Source organism: Pongo abelii, chromosome 11, assembly GCF_028885655.2.
Source record: "Pongo abelii isolate AG06213 chromosome 11, NHGRI_mPonAbe1-v2.0_pri, whole genome shotgun sequence".
NCBI lineage: Eukaryota > Metazoa > Chordata > Mammalia > Primates > Hominidae > Pongo > Pongo abelii.
In genome coordinates, this window is record NC_071996.2 from 47,395,845 (window position 1) to 47,419,530 (window position 23,686).

The window sequence follows — 23,686 nt, forward strand, 5'->3', positions numbered from 1 at the left end:
GATCTGTCTCAGATAACTTCAGGATATTATGAATTCTATTATTTACTGAATGTTAGATTTTTAAAGCCCCCTCCCACACACATATTTGAACACAAATACATACCTTCTTCCCTATTTTCTCTCTTATTCCCTCTTTCATTCCTTATAATTCATTCATATACTGTATTTGCTTCATCCTAATTTCTACTCCTCATGAATTCTGTATTTTCTTTCAAGGCTTATTACAACTACACATAAATAATTATGTAGTGGGTTAAGGTTTTGAAATGTTAGCTGATACATTACCTTTTATATCCTTGTACCCTTAGTTCTTCCCCTAAAATTCAGGAAAGTAATAACGTGGTGAAATGCTAAGTAAAAATTGGTAAAGTCTTAGCTTTTGAGTTTCGAAAGCCTATTTTTCTGGGGAAGTAGAAAGAACTCAGGGCATAGACAAAACATTTGAAAAACTACCCAATAAATTCAGAGCCAAGCTGTCTTATTGCCATTAGATAAAACCTTCTCAGCCTGGGGAGGTGTACAGAAAGTTGGAAAATAAACATTGAAAATTTAGAATGGGTGGGTCCCTGAGAAAAAAACAAGACCCTGCGTCCTTCTCTTTGGTTAGTAATAGGTGGGTGGGAAGAAGGATGTGTAAGGGGGAGGGAAAGTGGAGCAACAGTCACTCAAAACAGGATATGTCAAAGCACCGGGGCTCACGCAGAGCCAAGGCTTCAGGCAAGGACATCAAGTGTCAAGGTCACTGCCTGAATGGGAACCTCTGAGATGTCTGGTGTCCTGGTCTTCACCCACTAGTCCACATGGGCTGCTTCTGGATCCTGCCTGGCAAACCTGTTCAGGACTGGTGGTTTTCTCTTTTTCTCTTCCTTTCCAGGCCCCCTCTTGCATCTCTGAGCAAAATTCTGCCAGTCTCATGGTCTGCTGGGGTCACAGGAATCTCTGAGAGGCCTTTTATCATATTTTTGGCTACACTTAAGCACATGGGCATTATGCTACTGTCATGAGATGCAAACACTCTCTGAGCCAACTCAGATCCACCAGGCCTGACAGCCTGCAGCCTGCTGCCCCCACCCCCAAGTCTCCACGTGGGAAAGGAGCACCTGTCTCCTCACACTCATATTTCCAGCCAATCTAAGATTTCTATTTTTCCCTTGCCTGAACCTGACTAGGTAGAAGAGGAAGCAGATAGCCAGAAATCTTTCTTCAGGACTCACTCAACATGTACCATATCATCCTCTAGGAAATTGAATACTTTAACTTGAAATATGATATCTTGGTTCTAACTCACTAATTAATACATTTTTTACAACCTGAGGTTTATTTCTTTGCTTCCTTTTGAGGACTAAGCTAAGAATAGACTTGTTTGTTTGAATTTTTTTTTTTTTTAAATTTAAGTTGTGGCATATTCCTTTCCTGAGGCAAAAGCATAGAAGATATTAATTGGCTAAATAAAGAAAGTCTAAGAAAATATATAGAAAATATATGAATTCACATTTCAAAATATCACTCTACCACAATTATTTGTGCAGTTATTCATTTAATACACATCTCTCCTGCTAAAATATAAGCTCTTTTGAAGGCAGTATCATTTTTGTGTTCATCACTCTACGCTCAGCAACTTGTACCATTGCCTGAAACAGTAAGTGCTCAATAAATATTTATTGAATAAATGAATAATAGCATAGTAATAAAATGCCTAAAGCAATTCTTGTTACTACTAGGTGTTACTGCATCCATTCATAATGCAAAATTAGAATTAGGTAAGATACAGTGAGCCTTTTTGTTTTTTAACCATTGTTGATCTGAGTGAGATTTGAATACTCTGTTGAGAGAAAAATCATCATTTAGATTAATGTAGAATTTCTAGGAAATTGATTAACTCCGAGTAGTTAAAAAATTCTTTTTAAGTATAACTCTACAAAGTACACAAGGTTATAATGAGGAACACAAGACTCATGAAAATTTTGTTCCTAGTTCTGAGTATTAGTTATAAAGTAATTTTCCTTTTTAAAAACAATGCTGTAAGGTTTTTATTTTATTCTTGGCTCAAAGCAAAATTTCAGGTGAATTCATCTTTGATTCTTTTTTGAGGTGCTCTCTAAAACTCTGTTTCAATAACAATTACCTGCTAAAAATTCCTACTCCCTAGGCTGTTGTATCTGGATGTAGTTCTCATTGACCTAAATGGAGAGGAAAAGTGTATTGCCAAAGGGAGATACTCCAGAGATTCTCTCTTCTGTGTGTCACAGAAGTGTGTATGTGTATTTGTGCACATATGTGCTCAAGAGTCACTAACCTACATGTTTTCACCCATGCAAGATAAAAGAATTCAATTCTGGGAATTAAAAACTAGACTTAATGTATACTTCCAACTGTATAGAACATACAGATTAACAGAGGAAAATATTCCTATTCTACTCAATGATTCCATAGAGATAGACTGGAAGTTTCTTAAACATTGGTGTGTATGTGTTTGTGTGTGTTTGTGTGTGTGTGTGTGTGTACGCACTAATCTGTGGGCAATGTGCATGATTAGAATGAATCAAAATATTATAGATAGTAGCAAAATGGAGAGGTCCATTTCCAATAGATCATCTATTGATGGATGGCTGTTTGCTCTGCTTTACTCTGGATCTAATTCATACATTCTTCCCTAGTCATTCAAGCCAACCTTCATTCAATAATGTAAAATGCAACTTTGAAAACACACAATACATATAGACCACACAATAGATAAAACTATAGCTAGTCAGCATGTATTAAGTACTTATGAACGCAGCATATTCTCACTTTTCTTTTTGATAGTTCCTTTATTTAGTTAAAAGTTTTTGTTCTAGAGAGAGAATCAGGTGGAATATGGGAAAGTTAGCTAATAAATTTAATTGGTTGAGGAAATCAATCAAGATGATTTGTCATTTGTAAAATAATTAATGTCTTCACTTCAGCCTAAGGAGATCAACAGAATTACCTTTCTAGATCTTTCTATGGATGTTTATATGTTAAAGATAATTCCAGAGACGACTTCTTGGTGTTGGGAAAAGTCCATTTTGCTTGTTTTAAATTTTGTATTTTTTTTCACATTGATCACTCAAAAGGGAAAAAGATACTAAATATTCATTCAAATTTGGAATTTTTTAAATTGTAGAAGCAATCAGCAGTAGTTTAGTAAAAGAAATAAAAATGGATCTACGAATACCACTTCAGTCTTGTGCAATAGAGGAAAGTTTGAGTGATAAAGTTTGAGTCTGTTGTGGAGTGACATTTCTAAAGCAGTCACCGTGAAACATGACTCAAAAAGCAGATTTTAGCATAGACCACAAAATACATATTTATATTGTAGTTTTTTAAAAAACTATTTCTTATTGTTATGGGAACTTGTCCTGCCTTTGAAATTTTGAAAGAGAAAAAGTAGGAAGAAAGCAATCTTTTTTGAGGCATGTATTTTAGGTGTATGCAGATTTTTTTTTTTTAAATAAGGCATGTTCCTTTCCTTCTTATATTTCTTTCTTTCATTTTAATGTCTATAAGAGTCTTATTATTTCAGGAGTACAACAGAAACTTTTTTTTAAATTTTTAATTAATATATGTTTTTAAATTTTTATCTTTGAGACAGAGTCTTGCTCTGTCACTCAGGCTGGAGTGCAGTGGTATGATCTTGGCTCACTACAACCTCTGCCTCCTGGGTTCAAGAGACTCTTCTGCCTCAGCCTCCCGAGTGGCTAGGACTGCAGGTGTGCACCACCACACTGGGCTAATTTTTATTTATTTATTTTTTTAATAAAAACGGGTTTTCACCACGTTGGCTAGGCTGGTCTTGAACTCCTGACCTCAAGTCATCTCTCCACCTCGGCCTCCCAAAGTGCTGGGGTTACAGGCATGAGCCACCATGCCAAGCCCAACGGCAACTTTTATCACGACCTGAAAATTGTCACACTGTGGACTGGCTTTGTGAAAAATTAGGAAGATAGTGAATGAACTGAGCTCCTAGTCTTTCCCTTTCTCAGGACATGGGCCTTATCTCTGGAGGGGAACCTTGTCCAATGTTGCCATCAAGATCTGGTATGTCCAGTGCTGCTAGTGGATTGAAATCTTGACCAGATTATTCATTATCTTGTTTTTTTCTTTCTACAACTTTTCCTTCTTCTTTCCTTTCCTCATCTCTCCCCACCACACTTTCCTCTGTGATTCTACAGGTCTGCAACAACCAGAAACTTAGTCTTCAGTAATTATGGCTCCAGGATTCTTGTGACTATTTTACTTTACATTTAAATAGGATATAATTAATACCGTTGAATATTCTGAGCATGTGGCTACTAATGGGTTTCTTTTTGCTCTTAAGAAAGAAACAAATACTGAAACCAGAAGCTGTTGGAGAGATTTGATCTTTTGAAAAAGACACAAAATTTGCTTACTCATATTTATAATTGTGACAAGACCTCTAGGAATCCATGCGTTATGTCTTTTATGTGAGGAAAGCAGAGAATGTTTGTTTTGACTGGATTAGAACCAAACACTGTTAACCAAAGTTGAGTATATTCCTAGCTTCCCTATGCCAGACTAGGTAGTATCTTGTGGCCACTTGAAGGAATTTAGCCTTCACCTGAATGCAGTGGAAGTCACTGACATTTTACTCAGGAGAAGGGGGAAAAGACACACGTGTTGAATATAGCTAGAATTTTCATTTTGGAAGGAGCAATCTGGCTATGGTATGGAAAACCACACTGAATGTGAATGGCTACCTTTGATAGGAGGTTGCTGCAGTAGTCTTAAGACAGAGAGGATGAGGGCTTGGACTGGGATGTCGGTAGAGGAAAGAAAAGAACAGAAAGGTGTCAATAAATGTTTATCTATTATGGAATGGATATGGAGGAGTTTAAGAGAAGGCATGTGCAGAATGCCCCTGGCAACTGACTTGTGCATTGGTGTCCTGAGATGCCCTTCAATGGGGAAGGAGAGAGTTGCTGAGGAAGAAGGCCAGGATAGAAGGAAAACTGTGTGTTTCATTTTGACCTATTGCTTTTGAAATATCCAAGTGAAAGTATCCAGTGAGAAGTGGGATACAAGGCCTGGAGCTCAGAGGAGAGATCTAGACCACAGATATACAACGGTGAAACTTTGTGTGTGGTTGATCATGGGGGAATGAATAAGGCTGCCTAAGAAGAAGATAGAAGGAGAAGAAAAAAGCGAGACGACCTGCCCAGGAAAGTGCAACATTGAAATGACGAAGAAGAAGCAAATGTTGAAAAACAAAACCAATGGTCAGGGAGGCGGGAGGAAAAGAACGAAGTATAATAGTATAAAAGTGGAGGAAAGAGAAGTTACAAGATGGAAGAAAATGAAAATAAAATGTATTACAGCCTCTGCTATCCTGAGGCAAAACCGACTTATCTTTTTTGTTTCTTTGTGGGCTTCGTTAGAAGGACTTGCATATGCTAAAAAAAAAAAAACAAAAAACTAATGACATTATTCTAACGAGAGAGAAGATAAACAGAAATTGGTAGTGGAATCGAATGAGTAAGGCTTATTCAGTGATTATTAGGTAATTGTGTCACAAATTAGCACCATGGATTTTTCCTTCAAAGCATTTAACATCAGTTGTAACTATAAATTTGCCTTCCTTTCTTTTTTCTCTCTTTTCCCCCTTCCCCTCCCCATGTTTTCTTTCATTGCAGGGACCTTGTCTGGTTTCTACTGCTGTGTCCCCAGCATCTAGCATAGTGCCTGCAAAAGTATCCAGAAGGCGTTCAATATTTGTAGAGAAACACACAAATGAATCTCAAATATGCAATAAACAGAGAGAAGCTCTGGATTAGGGGGAAAAAAACAAAAAAAACAAAAACAAAAACAAAATATCCTTAGGCTACATCCTGCTCCGGATCATTTGGTTTTAAAATATCTAGGGCCTCTCTTTCTTAATACATAAAAGCATATGTCTTGACCAGAAGTTTTCGAAGATAACTTCTGGATCCAAAGTTTCATGAGTCTATTTACCTAACTCTGCTAAAATGTTGGGGCAGATCTCTCTGAAAAAAGCTTCTTCTAAAAACATGTTGCCATCCAGGTTGACTTTATGCTGTGCCAGCGATATTTGAAGAAGGCCAACCCCTTAGGGACACTGCATGATCTCATCCTCTGGCAGCTCACCTATTGGCCATTGCCCTGCCTTGCAGCCAGGAGCAGGTGAGCCTGGTAATGTCGGACATCAGCTGTCTTGTTTCCTTTGCTTTTTGCCCCAGGCTTCTGTGCAGCTGCAGAATAAAAGGCCGAGCATGTGCCCCACTGGAAGTGTTGGGAATCCATGTCTTCAATAGACCTTTGAGTGGGAAGTTGGAACCATGATGAAATACTGCCCTCTAGACTGATCTCAGGAGGACAATTCTGGGGTGAATTCTATACAGTTTCTCAGAGGGTCCCCAGTAGCACTGAGCCCCCATTTCCACAGTCATATTCAGCTCAATAATACTTTTCCTCCTTTCCTGTTTTGCTTTCTCCAGTGCCCATCGCTAGTTGCTTCCTGGAGGAATTTCCCAAAATAAAAGTGCCTATCCACAAATCCTTCTCCTGAGGCTGCTTTTTTGGAGAGTTCAAGTTAAGGAAGATTTCTATTGGATCAATATATCTACATGAAGTTCACTTTATTCTTCATTCCCAGTGAAAATGCTTCAGCAATTTTGAGTACAATTTAAATTTTTCTGAAACAATATTTTCTTCATTATTTTGCATTTCAGTTCTAGAAATGCTTTATTCTGTTATAAAACTTTAATTAAGACTTCCAACTCTTAGATGCCACCTCGGATATCTTCTAGCTTTTATACCAAACAGATGATAATCTGTAAATAAATATTTAAATGTACTAGAAATTCAGTTATTAAAGGACAATTATGAAGACATAATCCTTTTGCTGGTAAAAGCAAACTTACTTACTGGCTAGTATATGTATTTTCATATATTTTAACTTAGATTTTATTTGTGTTATTTCAGGTTTGTATGGATTTTAATCCCTATTGCTGGTGCACTTCACTTGGGCTTGGAAACTTTTTTCCCATTTTCGTAGTAATGATCCATAAATACATTAAAGTGAATAGTATGTACACATAGATATTTCTCTTTTTATTGGGAAAAAAGAAAGTATTTTTCTTGCTGTTCCTGCAACTCATTAATCACAGTGCTATATATGCTATTAATTATGCTTAAATGTAGTTTGCTTGTATAATTTGTGAACCTCCAATAACTCAAGACTTTCAAATTATTTGTCTTCCATGTTGACATTTTGATTACTAAAACATTCCCAAAGCTAGAAGAAGGACTAATAACATGGATTAAAACTATGAATCACCTTTTGATTAAACACTCAGCAATCTCTGTTGCTAAATCTTCACTCAGAGACTAACTCTAAGTCTCATTTGAACTTATAGATGTTAATTCCATATTGATCACCATAGCCTGGTAGATGCAATGCATATTCGCTCAGCTCATAGTTTTAATTTAAAGTGGATATTGGTGCTTTGTGATGCGAACAGTGATCTCTAATCACGCAGCTTCAATAAATAAAGCTGAGGGAACAGTGGGCAGCATTGGTGACAGTGGCATTTGGTGACAATCTGTTCTAAATGTTGAATGTAACATATCTCTTGAGTTCACATGTTCACTCAACTCCATCTCTACTGAAGTAACCTAGATTTCTGTTTATATAGTCTTGATAGTGGTAATAATATATGTGTAAATATAAAGATGTTTATTTTGTAAAATAACTCATACATCTCATCTAATTTGATTTGAAAAATTATCTTTTGAAGTGTATGGAACAGTTATAGATATTTCCATTTAGGGTCAGATAAATTGTGTTACTGGTGACTAAATTACAATAACTAACAAATGGGGAATGCAGAAACCAGGTGCTCTGGTTCCTGGCCCAGTGATATTCTAGATTTCCACTGTTCTCTGCTTTATGTTCTCATTATGCAGTGTCTCCTCAACTAGTGCCTTCCATACACAAACTCACTCTCTCTCACATTCTTCCCTCCTCCACCTTTTTCAATAAATAGTAAGATACACACTGGGAACTAGAAAAGCTGAATCTTCTGTATTTTTACTCAACCTGAATTTTGGATATAATCTTGTTGTGATGGTTAATTTTATGTGTCAGCTTGGTGAGGCTATAGGACTCAGTTATTTAATCAAACATGGAGTGAGGCATTGCCAGGTCATGGGGAACATCTATAATCAGTTGACTTTAAGTAAAGGAGACTACCATCCATAACATAGTCGGGTCTCATCCAATCATCTGAAGGCCCCCAAAAACCAAACACCGCATGTTCTCACTCATAGGTGGGAATTGAACAATGAGAACACATGGACACAGGAAGGGGAACATCACACACCGGGGCCTGTTGTGGGATGGGGGGAGCGGGGAGGGATAGCATTAGGAGATATACCTAATGCTAAATGATGAGTTCATGGGTGCAGCACACCAACATGGCACATGTATACATATGTAACAAACCTGCACGTTGTGCACGTGTACCCTAAAACTTAAAGTATAATAATAATAAAAAAAGAGCAAAAACAGAAGTTTTCCAAAGAAGAAGACATTCTGCCGCAAGATGGTAACAGCAACTCGTGACTGACTTTGCAGCCTGTCAGCCTGCCCTATGGCTTTCAGACTTGCCGGCCTGCCAGCCTCTACAATCCTGTGAGCCAATTCCTTAAAATAAAGCTCCCGATATAACGTAGGGTATATATATCCTATTGGTTCTTTTCCCTGGAGAACTCTGACTGATGCACTTGCCTTACGTTTACTGAGAATATCAATATAATACAATTTGTACACCACTGACATTGTTATGTTCCTTAAAGGATCTCTGTACATCTGGTCTTGCCCCTTTCTACTGTCCTTACTCCTTGCCAAAATTTCAATTTTCAATTGTAGTTTTGATTCTATAAATTCTCTTCATTTCTTGCATCCTGTCTTAGCAATATTTTCTCTTTGAAATTCTTTCCATTTTCTCTATTTTATCTCTAAATTAGTGAGCATGATCTTAATGGATAGGACCAAAAAAACTGCCATCAACTGGCTCCCTTCAATCTTCCTATTAATAAACTAAGTAACACTTTACTTTATACTCAAAATATCTTACATTAGCCACACACACACACACACACACACACAAATACACATAAATGCACATACACACTGAGTTCTAAGGAATATATCTTATTTTTTCAATTGTATAGTGCATCCTATTTATAGTTTCACAGCAGAAGGCTGAGGAGCAAGGAATCGCCTACTGCAAACTCAATCACAAATACTGATGTTCATAATTAGGGTTTGAATACTTTGATACTTATGGCCTTTTCCTGCTAGTAATGAGGTAGTGAGGCATTTTGGTTGCCTACTGGAATTCTCCCGGATATTCTGCATGGAACTGAAATTAAACCTGGTCAAAATTAACTCCCAACTTCTTTTTCCAAACTCTTTTTCTCTTTTATTGTATTCCCCATTGGGTTATTGGTAATATAATCCACTGTTTTCAGTGACTCTTGATTCTACATTTTTCTTCACTATATGTCTCCAATGGGACCCCAAATTCTGCTAATTCCATTCCCTACTAAATGCACCATGATCTGTTCAGCTTCTATAACTTTTCACACTGATTCATTCATTTAATAAATATTTATTGAATGTGTAATTTATGTCAGGCATGGTTGTAGGTGCCCACGATACATTAGGGAATAAGGCAAGGAAGTGTACCTTTGTGGAGTTTACGTGTCAAAAGGGTAAGACAGACAATTAACAGTTAATATAATTCATAAATTAATTATGTATCATAGAAGATTTTTTTTTCATTAAAGAAAACAGAACAGGGCAAACACCCTGTGAAGTGGCTGACTCAATATGTATTTAATAAACATTTTAAAAGTAACAGATTGACTGAAAGCATAGTGTGTTAACCTCTAGGTATCTTGTGTTCAGTGTCCTAGAAGAAACGAGTTATACTTAAATAAGGACTTAAGTTCATTTATTTGCTTTGGGTGGGTGAAAGTTTTGTTTTGATTTGTTTGCTTTTTGTTTGTCTTTGGTAGAATAGATGAGCAGTTTCAGAAGATGCTGAAAGCGTAAAATACCGACTGAGTTGTCTAAATAAGCACAGTATTTTGCTTTAATCCCTTCCCTCCTTCCTTCCTTCCTTCCTTCCATCCTTCCTTCCCTCCATCCTTCCATCCTTCCTTCCCTCCAATTTAGCAAGACTATGTAATTCCTACTGTGATACAGGAACTATGCCTGGCACTGGAGATACAAGCCACTGAACTTTAGACTTTCACAGTCAGGTGGGGAAGCATGCATGTTAAGTCAATGGAAGTCATTAGAGCTCAGTGAGTGAGAGCTAGGGCCCTGGAACTATACTCTCAGGCTGATTCTAAGTTACTCTGTTTCTGTGGGCCTCATGCTACTTTTCTGCAAAAAACAAATAATAATAGGACCTACATTCGGTGGTTGTGTTAGGAATAAATTAGTTACAATTTATCAACTGCATAGAAAATACCTGGCATACAATAATTATTTAATAAATTTTTGCAATCTTTTTATTATAAATATAATAAAATGAGAAATGTTCAGAGAGAGAAAAACATGCTTGGAGAATATGGAAGCCTATATATGGTTGAACTAAAAGTTAAAGGGTGATTTTATATTATCTTTAAAGGAAGAAGTGAAATCAGATTTCCAGAGTTGAGATGGGGATCAGGTTATTTATGGACTCAAAGATACAGTGAGTTTGGGAAGAGCCCTTGGTGATGAATAGAAGCAAGACATGTTGAAGAGCAACAACTATGTTTGAAATTTCAAGATAAAACATATTAGAGAATAGAGATAAGGTGGAACTACCTGGGAAATATACATGGCAGGAAAACCAACTCTTTGTAAAGCCATAGAAAGATAGTTGAGTTTGGGCCAGGTGTGGTGGCTCATGCCTGTAATCCCAGCGCTTTGGGAGGCTGAGGGAGGTGGATCCACTTGAGGCCAGGAGTTCAGGGTCAGCCTGGCCAACATGGCAAAACCCCATCTCTACTAAAGGTACGAAACATTAGCCAAGCATGGTGGCACACACCTGTAATCTCAGCTACTCAGGAGGCTGAGGCAGGAGAATTGCTCGAACCTAGGAGGTGGAGGTTGCGGTGAGCCGAGATTGCGCCACTTAACTCCTTCCTAGGTGACAGAGCAAGACTCTGTCTTAAAAAAAAAAAAAGAAAGGAAAAAAAAAAAGTCGAGTTTTTACTTTAGTAGTTAAGCTAGAACTTTATTATCAGTGGATTATTTATGGCAAATAGTTGTTGTTTGCATCTTAAATTGTAACTGTTAACTTGAAAGTGCTAGTCATTGTTTGGGACTTGAGAAACTTGAAACTTTGTAATTTAAAAATTACACCATCCTTAGCAGATTTTTATGTTTATTCTATGTCCTATGTTTCCCTAAATATAAAATGAACTTGAGTACTATGAAATCATTTATATTCTCATCATTTTAATCTTCTTTCTAGTTAATATTTTAAACTACAGAATTTCATATGTTATGATTTTTGTTTGGCAGATTTTTTTCAGGTTATACCTAAAGATGAGTTCATGAACACTTTTATGTGATGTATACATGTTAACACTAATTTCAATTAGATAACATATTACATTGCTTCTCATTGTTAATGTGTAATGGAAAGATAATAATTTTTCCTAAAAATAAAAAGAATAGCAATTTACTTCCTGACATAAAGTAATCTTAATATATACTCATACACAAAGTCCATGAAAGTGTGTATTTATATTCAAAGAAAAAAATGACTTAGAAAAAAGGGCAAACTTGTTAGGATTTTAAATCAATATTGCATGACATCTTTTTATCTACTGCCTGGAAGAAATAAAAACACATTAAACTTTTTATTAAAAGTAAGTTAGAGTAACTGAGAACATTTTCAATTGCATAATAAAGATTTGTGTCAGACATAAACAATGACTTTCTGTGAGCTCGCTCTGACATTGAACAAATTCAGAATGACATTCGCTATCCAACAAGGTTTTTCCTTCTGAAAACACAGCCCGCTAAGAATCTCCAAACTACACCGCCTCCTTGGTTTCTGTATAAAGCACCAGGCAAACTTGAAAAAAATAAACTAACTGGCTAGGGCTTGCTAAGGAAGCCTGAACAATGGGGAGGCTTAAGCAGAATTTTCTGAGAAGCCTATAGCTGCCAAACCAGGCCTTCAGAACCTACCCTTTTCTGGCCAGGATGGAGTAGCAGAGGAAGAGGATAATCCTAGAGCAAGCAGACCACATCCCCAAGCTCTACATAGCAGTGTATCAACATTCATTCACTCATTCATTCCACTTATGCAACAAATCTTTGCATGCTAGGCATTGTTCTGGGTGCTAGAATACAATGGTGTCCCTGCCCTCAGTCTAGCTCAGAAGACAGATAAAATAACTAATAAATATGTGACAAGTCAGGTAGCAATGTGTCCTGTGGAAAAAGCTAAAATAGAGGGAGAAAAGGGAACATTGGGGTGGGTTTAGACTTGCCAGATAAAATGCAGGACACCCAGTTAAATTTGAATTCCAAATAAATCCAAGTAATTTTTTTAGTGTAAGTATGTCCAAAGCATTATTTGGAGCATTCTTATATAAAAAATGGCATATTTGTTGTTCATCTGAAATTCAAATATAACTGGGCACCCTTCCTCCCACCCAGTACCCTACATCTGTAAATCTTATTTGGGTTAGAAGAGGGAGAAGAATTTTTATCTTTATGTTGAGTAGTCAATGAGGTCTTCTGATGATATGATCAAAAGAAGATACCTAAAATAAGTAAGGGAGTGAGCCATGCAAATATTTGGAGGAGGAATATTTGGTAGAGGGAAAAGCATGCGAGTGAAAACACCCTGAAGCCTTGCAAGTTACAATTACAATTTAAGTTGTGTTCACATTTATGTTCCCAAACAAAGCATGCATAAAGTCCGATTGTCAAACATCTAGTGTGGAGTCTAGATGTGGCTAGGGAGTTGATTATTAGACCCATCAAGTCACCCAGAAATCCCCTTCTGATTCTGCAGAGTGTCTGTTCTTTAGCAAGAGGAACCACTGATGCTTGCAACTCACTTCTGAGTGACTACTCAGAGAAACTACTCAATGGAGTAGTTCTCAATGGAGTCCAGGCAACAGGACTTTGTGAACTGTAAAAATACCACCTGTGTTGAGCCTGAAGACCTTTAGTGTCTGGGTTTTATTTTTTTAAAAAAGTCTGATGCTGAGTTGCTTATCTGTTTCTTTCCAAATGCCCAGAACCTCACAAGTTAGTCGGCAAAATTGGACGGAAAATTTGGCCAGAATTCTAGAACACCCAATCCTGGTGCTTGCCAGAAATATCAAAAGAGTAGTCTTTCTTGTGGTACTTAGGATCTTCTGACTTCAGGTCCAGTTAAATACCAGGCACTTTCTTTTTCCTTTCTGGGTGGGAGAGTATGAAAGGGTAGGAGAAAATGAAATACCTAAGGTAGGGTCTGAGAAGAAAATATATCTCAGCATTTAAAATTTTTCACATTTTAGATCCTTGATTGAAAGTAATGTAAACTAATGAGTTTGAATGTTTTTCTTTTGAAGTAAAAAGAGCTGCATAGAAAAGAAAGTGGTGCCTATCTCTGTGCCAAGACCAAAGAGTAATTTTGTGTCCTGGCCATTCAAGTTGTGGGTTGCTTTTCCACAACTATGCCTCCACTGCTATTACTTAGTCTGCTCAGAGCTCTATGCTGACTGGTGCCCACATAATCTAATAATGAGCCAGATGCTCCTGCCATGTATGTACTCTTAGATGGTGACTTTGGAGGAGATTTAACTCTTTCATGATCCTAGGAGGCAATGGCATGGAAAAGACTGGAGAGTTACCTAACATCCTGAGATTAATTCAGCTTGCAAATTACTCTATGTGCAAAAAGGAACTGAGTTAACAATAACAGAAAACCAAGAAAGAGTAGTGGCTTAGAAAGATTTCTTTTTTTAATGTTTTGGGGTACTGAAAATTATATACAAATTATCAGGGATTTATTGGAGACTGTTAATTAAATAAAGACAACACAGTTTGTCAGAGATAAGATATCTCCATGTTGTGTGGAGTGATATGTATTCAGAGTTCAGTATCTAGTAGGAAATGTCACTTGGCTAGATGGTGGCCCCAGGAACAAGGTTTTGCCTTTTGATTTTGAAGAATCTAAAAGGTATCTAAAATGATACATAACTAGACAATTCCTCTTTAACCAGACATCTGTGGATACCTCAGGAATAATAAGTATTCCAGAAATATAGAGAATAAATTATGCTTCAGAGTTTTGCTCCAGATATGTCTTCTTAGGGTGTCAATGTTGGTTGAGCTGATTTAACCATCACTCTTTGTGGAATCCAACTCATAATTATAGAAGGGAGAGTAGAAAGCTTCACTGTGAAAGATGGCAGATCCTTAGTTTGACAATTTACGTATTTGCTTATTTAAAATAGATTTTATAATTTTAACAAAATATATAGAAATATTAGTGAGTATCCCTAAAATATACAGAATAAAATAAAAATTTATTCCCATTAACTATAGGTGACAACACTACTGATGTTTAAGTTTTTTCTATCTTTTTAAAAAAACTGTACCTATATATTAATTAGCGCTTCATTTTCCTATAAAAATGCATAATCCTCTACATATAGTTTTGCTTTCTGCTCTTTTGCACTTCAGGTTATACTTTGCATTGATTTCATGCTATTAAACATTCTTAAAACATGTTTTTCAGAGGTTACACATTATTCTGTTATATGATAAACCATAATTTATTAAATCATTTTATATTTTGGGTAGTAATGATGACTCCAAATTTCTACTATTATAAATGATTATTCAGCAAACAACATTATACATAAAATTTTACATACACTTCTTAAAATTTATTTTAGAAGTTTTTTTTACGATGTAATTCTCAGATCAAAATGTATAGTCAACTTTAAGATTTGTGCTACATATTGACAAACTGCTGTCCAGGAACATTTGTTTATTGCAAGATTTTGTAGCAAGTATTCGTGCGTGTGCATTTTAAGCCTTTTTTCTAGTCTGTTTTCTTTGCTTTTTTCTTGTTGGGACTTTGATGTTTCATAAGGTTTGTATTTGTCTTCCAGTGATTAGCTTTAAAATTATACCTCACTGTAAGACTCTTAGTCCCCTGTTCTTTTAGATGACATAGTGTATACATATTTATTATATACATTACTGTGGATGCTCTGTTGTCCATTGATGCCTAAAAAGCGATTCTAAAACTTACTGTCATAGAACAACAATATTTTGTTATATCTCACAATTTAGGGAGTAAGAATTCAGATAGGGCTCAGCTGGGCAATTCTTCGGCTCCATATTTCATTAACTGTTATCACTTGCTGGTATTCAGCTGCTAGCTTGGCTGATCCGAAGGTTTCAAAATAGTTTAACTTGTATGTTGGTGGCTTGGTGGAGATGGGCCAATACATTAAGCTCAGCTGGGACCCTCTTCCTTCCCATATGGTCTCAGGGCCTTTCCAGGTGGTATCTTCAGCAGGGTATTCAACCTTACCATATGGCAGCTCATGGCTCAAATAGGGGTATTACAAGGAGACTGGGTGAGCTCTGAGGGGCTTCTTATGACCCAGCCTCAGCCTCAGAAGTAGTTGAATTTACCTGCATTTGATTCAGTAAGCAAGCACTAGGGTCAGCCCTGATTTAAGTGGAGAGGAATTATACTTGAAAGAGAAGGCTAGAAAATAATTTGTGGCTATCTTTAATCTACACCTTCCATCTTCTGGCCATGAATTGTTTACTTTCTCTAACATATAAAATACTTTCATCTCCTCCCAAGGTCTGCAAAAGTTTCATTCTCTTATGGCATCAGCTGGCAGTCCAGAATTTTGTCAACTAAATGAGGTCCATGTACTCTCTGCACTCTTGCTTCCCCCGCCACCATATGCAGGGGTGGGATAGAAATAGAGTCATTACAACAAATAATCCAGTTGTATAAGGTTCACAGCAATTTCTGAAATCCAGCATGGTTTGGGGCTTGTTGACTCCCTAAAAATGATTCTTCATGAGTCTTGGCTATACCCTCTGGGTTCCTGATTCTTCCCTTTGAGTTATCCTTTCTTTTCCAATAGAAATTACCAATATTTACATCTACATATTAATAGCTTTCTCAACCAGCTCTGTAGCTGTAGAAGTTTTGAGGTTCAAAGCCCTCTTATTTTGTACAATTTCTGTCCATTTTAGTCTAACCCAATGTAATTACTTTAGAAAGTTTTTGATTTCTTTTCTTTTTTTCTTTTTTAATGTTTTTGAAACAGGGTCTTGCCATGTTGCCCAGGCTGGTCTTGGACTTGTGGCCTCAAGCAATTCTCCCACCTTAGCTTCCTGAGTAGCCAGAATTACAGGCATGAGCTCCTGTTCCTGGCTCAGTTTTTGGTTTCTTAGTTATCAATTAATAATATACTCCTTTAGAGAAAAGCCATGTCTACAAATCTCTTTGAGATTAACCCTTTATCTTAGGCTCCCTATGAGACTGCTGAGTGAAAACACCCTAAAAACTCCTAGAAACTTCACTGTCTACTGATGAACGTTTTCTTAGTATGAACCCCTTCTGTAGCCCATGCTTCCCTCAGAACCTAATCCACTACATCAGTGCTTTTACCTTCATTCCCATGCTCCGTAGTGTCCTCATGGCCACTATCACCAAAGAATACATAGTTCCTATATAGAAGGTGTACATTTTTTTTCTGGCACTTGCTAAGTTTTCCTACCACTAGCTATACCCCCCAACACGCCACCCCATTTTTCATAGACTACTGCTGCTTCTGTTGCCTCTTTCCGCAGGGATTTCTGAAAGGCTTTATCAGCCTCAGCTGCTTTAATCAACACTTACACAATTTGAAATTTATCTTGCGATTTCCCTGGAAATGGAGTTCACGAATTTTGCTGTTGCTGTTTTCCTTACTGCGTAGAGTCCAAGAGAGGAGAGAAGAAGCAGATCTAACCTGCTACCATCTTACTACCAGAATAAAAATGAAATTATTTTAATATTCTTATATATTTTTTAAAGTGATCGCTCTTAGGGGTGTGTGTCAGAATGATAAGGGGTAAAACAGAACATTTTGAAACAGCCGATTTGATATTACCTTAATTTGTGTGAACACAATTTATTGAGGCCACTTGGGTATCACAATTTTTATTAACAAGTAATATGTCAAATGAGACACCCCATCGTTCATTTCAGTAATGAGTTCAGATGGGGGTGAGAGTTAGAGATAAGATGAGAAAGTATATTGCATATATTAATGAGTAAAGTGGAAAGGAGGAAAAGGAGATTGGCTAAGAGGAGGGGAACAATGTCTAGCAGCTAGTTTATAAGAAGTGACAAAATGAACTGAAGTCAAAGCGACTAAATGGAGAAGGCTGTCTGAATGGACTTCTCAATGAATATGACATTAATCTCAGAGGAAAAGTCCATGGTGTATTTACATTGAAAGAAGCATGCGTATATTATAAAATCCAACATAAAAGTTAAATAAAGTTTTAAGTCAAAATAAAAGATTCTATCTGGAATTCTTTTCAACCTGATCACATAGCTGGCTCTCATCATTCAATTCTCAGGTTAAATGTCACCTGTTGAGGAAAGACTCTGAATTCCCAACCCAAAGTACTCCCTAAGTCTCTACCTCATTAGCCCATTATATTCATAATAGCACATTTCACTCCGTTTTCAGTTTATTTACTTTTCATTTTTATGATCCTTTGTTCCACTCATCCCAATCAATTATCAGCTCCATTACAATGATATCTTCCGGATCTTTTCAACGCTATTTTCTCTACATCTGGACAGATCCTGGTGCCTAGTAGGACCACAATAACATTTTGTTTGTGAATAATAGAGACGGCATGGAAATTTCAGCCTGTCAGCAGCATGCCACAGGGGTTTCCACTTGCAGGGATCTAGTCCTTCTTTTCTGCTCTTAGGCATACTTAGATGCAGGTGGGACTTTGTTCCAACAAATTGGTTATTTATAATATATAAGAAGCTAAAGACTGTATCATTTTTCTGTTGCACTGGATCATCTCATCAGCACTCATTAATTTTGAGTTTGTAAGGTATGTATTTTGTTTCCTGTGTGGTCTAGTCATAGAGATAGTTTTATCTCCTACTTTCCAAATGTTGTTTGTTTCTTATAAATGGTTTCACTGGCTGTTTAATTAGCCAGGGCCTTCCTAACATTATTATGCAATGATGATGGTGATGAGAATTCTTCCCTTGTTCCTGAATTTAATGAGAATATCTCTAGTAATTTCACAATAAGGTGAGGCTGATGAATGATTTAAGAGCTCTTCTATATCATGGTTAATGAGTAATGGGATTTCATTTTATCCAATCAGATGTTTTCATAATAGTGCTGGTATTTGGTGATTTCACATCTATGTAACTGAGATAAATGCATAATTTCCTTATTTTCTTGTTATCCTTATCAAATTTTGATACCATATGTTTAATTTTTAAAATTAAAAAACTAGCCAGGCAGGTTGTTGAAGCCTGTAATCCCAGCACTTTGAGGCTAAGGTGGGCAGATGGGCTGAGTCCCAGAGTTTGAGACCAACCTGGGCAACATGGCGAAACTCCATCTTTACAAAAACACAAAAATTAGCTCCATCTTTACAAAAAACACAAAAAACACAAAAACATGCCTGCAGCCCCAGCTACTTGGGAGGCTAAGGTGAGACCATCGATTGAGCTCAGGAGGTTGAGGCTGCAGTGAGCCATGATTGCACCACTGCACTCCAGCCTGGGCAACAAAGAACCACCCTGTCTCAAAGAATGAATAAGTAAAAATTCACTTTAATTTAATTTTAAAACTAATGTTTATTATTTTTTAGATCCTAGAATAAGTAATATAAGGCCGGCAATTTTGTTCTTTGAACATTTAAGAGCAAAAGCTCATTAGTTAAAATAAAATACCATTTTGGCTTAGAGCCATGTTTGGAGATAGTTTTTTGTAACATATCCAATTAATTCAATGTTTACTTGTATATATGGATTGTTTAATTAAACTTGGTACAATTGATAAATGTATATTTTATCAGAAAATTGCCCAATTCATCCAACTTATCAAACTAATTAGAATTAGGCATTTTAATCTTCCATGACCGTCTTTATCAAATGATTTTGTTAAAAATAGTGTAGTTGTTAGGAGCACAGGTTTTGGAGTAAGGGTGAGAGGATTCTTCTTTGAAATTCCATCATTGATACATAAGAAGCTTTGCTATAATAGCAAGTGAAACCCCCGATTTCAGTGACCACATTTATTTAAAAAAAAAAAACAAAACAGAAATAAACACTTTAGAGTTTTGTTTTAAGGATTAACAAATAGGCAAAGCTTAAGTGTAGTGTCTGCTACAGAAAAAGTACACAATACATCACAGGTATTTATCATTATAATTTCAATCATTGTTTCTTTCTGGGTTTTATTTGCAGGAAATTTTTCTCTTATACTTCTTGAATTTATTTAATATTTATATTATCTTTTTCTTTTATAATAAATCATTTTCTGCTTTTATCTTCACTATTATCTTTCTTCTATTTCCCTTAAGTGGGTTTTCTTTTTCTAACTTCTTGAATTGAACTCTGGTTTATTTTCATTTTTTTTCTTATTTAATTGCAAAAACATTACAAGGCTGTGATTTTGTCTCTTCATACCACCTTGGCTGCATCTCATAAAAGTTAAAATGTAACATACTAATTTTTATTATTTTCTAAATCATCTTTAACTGTTAACTTTTATTTCTTTTTGGTCTGAACAAAGTTATTTAGAAAAATTATAGCAACTTTTCTAATGGTCAGAGTTTTTGCTTGTTTTGTTTCTTTAGCCTTTTATTATTATTTCTTATATTATTTTATGTTACTCAGACAATGTACCGTAAATAATTTCTGCATTGTGGAATATACTAAAATATTTTCTGTAACTCTACATGCCTATTTTTTCTGCATGTTTTATAAATATGATATATTCTATATTCTTTTTAGAGTTTATAGTGAAAGTATATTTTTTAATTTAATTTAATTTTTTCTATATATATATTTTTTTTCTTGAGACAGGGTCTTCTTCTGCCACCCGGGCTGGAGTGTGCAGCAGCATGACCATGGCTCACTGCAGCTTCAACCTCTCAGGATTAGGTAATCCTCTTACTTTGGCCTCCCAAGTATTAGCAGGGACTACAGATGTGCATTACCATGCACGGCTAATTTTTTGCATTTTTTGTAGATATAGGATATTGCCATGTTGTTTGGCTGCTCTCAAACTCCTGGGTGCAAGCAATCCATTTACCTTGGCCTCCCAAAGTGCTGAGATTACAGGTGTGAGCCACTGTGCCCAGCTGAAAGTATATTTGTTAATTTAACTATATTAGTTAATTTTCAAATGGTCTCCATTTTTCTCTTGATCTACTAGAGGCATCAATAACAGAGAACAGTGTTAGTCCTCTATAAAAACTGTTTCTGTACATTTTTAACATTATGTATTTGATTCCATTTTCTTAGCCTATAAAGATTTGTGGTGACCTTTTCACTACTTTATTTGAAAGTATACTTTTTCTGTATAAATGGCTTTTTGTAATTAGATTGCTTTTCCTGCAATATGCTTTTGGTTTAAATTAATATTTTCATCTCTACAATTGAACATATGGACAACTTTTTCTGGGTAAAAATAAAAGATATCTGAAGAGACTGGAAAGATCAAAGTCCATCATGATACATTTAGAGCAGAGTAACTGCCCTTGTTCTCTTCTGAAGGGAACATCTTTGCCTAAAGAATTTTCTGCTGACATGCAGGTGATAACATGCAACATTAGCATGAAAAGTTGTGAGAAGGATTTGCTCTTGACTAGTTAAGAAATAGGCTTAATAATTCACAAATTTCTTATGAGATTAGACTTTAATACCTAATACTCACCTTTGTCAAGGAAAATATATTTGACACTGTGGGAAATAATTGCAATTTATGGAAATGTTTTGAACCAAGGAAAGAAAAATAAAAAAGATTGCTAATCAGAGAATGGTTAATATGAAGTTGACTCACTGTGCTGGAGGGAAGAGGGATCTTGACCAACTCATCCTCTGGTCTTTCTCTCAGACAACACTTTGTTTGGCTCCCTAAAGTCATACTTCATCATCACAATTAAAATTCTTTTTACATAACACTTTAAAAGAGAGACTGCCGTTCATCCCACAGATACCTTTTCACAACTATCATTTTTAGATATCTAACTACATTTACGAATCCTTGCTTAATGCTTTTTTATTTGTTCCTATCTTCTTTTTCCAGTCACAGATGGTAGAGGACAGGACTGTCTTGAGTTTAGTTTGCTGTGTAGTAGGCTTAGCACAGAAACATGCTGTAAAGTCTATCATGATGTGTTGCTGTCTCCTTTTACAAATATTATCCTTCCATAACTCTTCTCACTTTTCCCCCCAAAACGAGCAGAATAATTGATGGTAGTCCAAGTGTTAGGTAAAAAGGTAACCTATAAAGGACAGAGAAGTTTTCGCTTTTTCTTTAAATCTTCAGTCCTGGGCCAAAATTATTTAAAAACTGTATTTGACAAGGCCATAATATAAATATAGTTTGAAATATTTTCATAAAATTTGCAATTGCATAGTTAATTGGGCGAGAGGGAGTAGGCAGACAGTTAGGTTAGATGTAAGTTGCTGTATCATCTCATCAAAGGAATCTAAGTAGCCTCTTTGTCTCGATCTATCCATTAATTTTCAAATACATTTCAACCACTTCATAATCTACTGATTACTGAATGAGCTATTATCTATGTAGTCTGATTTTGGTGGGGGTGGGGAGGGCGCTTAAAAGGAAAATTGTCTTGAACATGCAGTACCTGGTAGAGGTTTGAATAAAACAATGCCAAAATATACTGGCTCTATCTTAGGACATCCAGGATCCCTGAATAGTCTGTAATTAAGGCGGAGTTGGAGGAGTGGTGCTTGCATTATGTAAGGGAGGGATACATAATTGAATTAAGCAGTGGAGGAAGGGGAAGAAAACAAAGATCAAGGCCAAGTAACATCAGTTCCTGTTCTTGGCAATGACATTTATGATGAAAAAATTTCTTTTGTTATTTTGCATATTATACCACTCTTCTTCAAATGAATACACTAGTGCAAAATTTGTAATTTACACAAAGTTCTTTTGAATATTTGAACGTTAAAGGAAAGCTTTACCAGGTTTAGCTTTAGGAGGTCTAGAAATCTCTCCTAATACTTCCTGTGTGGGCCTTTATGTTGGAACATGAAAGCAGCTGACAATGTAAAGAGAAAGAAAACCCTTAAGAGTGAACATAGTTACTGGTGTCCCACACATAAACTGTGCAGTTGGGAGTAGCCTCAGGGGGCCATTTCCAGGGAAAGCCTCACCTGGAGAGGTCAGAACCTCAGGATTTTAAAAGCAAGGGGCATGCTTCATTACAATGTGGGCTGGAGGTGAGCAAACATCCCATCACTCTGTAGAGAGGCTGTTTCAAGGCTCACGCAAGAGTTTAGGCATAAATACACAAGCAGGAGGCCCTTTAGAAGGAGTTCAGACAAGTTATATACTACCTGAATGTGAGCCAGGCCAAACTGCTCAGGCCTGAATGAAAAGGAAACAGTTTATAGGCTGTAGGGCCGCTTACCAATCCATCTTTTTCACTGGGGAAAAAAAAAATCCCTTTTGCAGAGGTGATGAAAACCTGTATTAAAAGGTGACACAGAAAGAAAAAAAAGGGCTAAGCCAATTGGTTGAGTATTTCAAAAAATGAGAAAAAATAAAACCAACATGATTTTTAAACTATTTAAGTGGAAGGGGCAAAAAGGGAAGAATAGTTATGGTATATTCTATGATTAGTAGTTCCAGGCCAAATAATAATGACAGCAAAGAACACTTAGAAAAATTTAAGAATTATGTTATTTTTAAGTAAACATCTGTTTTTATGATAGCTACATATATGAATATGTTGATGAACCCTTTACAATAGTGTGAGATCTGAGGTTTGTAAAATTCAAACACAGCCAATTAAGTAGGCCCATAGCTAAAACCTATGCTCTTGAAAAGTCTAGAAAGGAGAAGTCTAGCCAAAGCACAATTTGTGAATTGGTAATTGCTCTGTTCTATTATGGATATTAGTCTGTAAATAACCTTTGACATACTTCAAGCTCTCTTAATGCACACAAGCCCATGGGCACTTGCAGATACATGCACACCTCAATGTAGATCATAAATGTTTATTACCATTGCCCATTATAGATTGAAGATAGAATGCACAGTAATACACATAGAGTATCATATTAGTGGTCTTTGAAAAGTGCCCATAAAGGACATATATTATTCTTTTGCATTAATGTAAAACATATAAGAGGAATTGCTACTTGGTTCTGTGACCAGAAGGGATGGAAATGTGTCACCCCGATCCCCTTACAAGATAGGACTTGTTGACTCAATTGCTGGAAGACAGCCTCCATTAGTCAGCTCCTCCAGGGTTTCCAAAGTTTTATGTGAGCTGCGTGTTCCAAGACATATTCTTGCCCCACCCCACTCCTTGCCCTGATACAATGATTGATTG

General features: G+C 36.3%; 1 long non-coding RNA gene across 2 annotated transcripts in view; it reads left to right on the forward strand.

Annotated features, from left to right (window-relative positions):
• LOC129057984 (uncharacterized) overlaps positions 1-23,686 on the forward strand; it is a 132,673-nt gene that overhangs the window by 14,241 nt on the left and 94,746 nt on the right. Inside the window, exon 2 of one of the 2 annotated variants that reach the window (XR_008522770.2) lies at positions 20,178-20,255. The exons of the other annotated variant lie outside the window; for it this stretch is intronic. This is a non-coding gene — a long non-coding RNA (uncharacterized LOC129057984). The remainder of the gene's footprint in view (positions 1-20,177; positions 20,256-23,686) is intronic. 2 annotated transcript variants of the gene reach the window in all.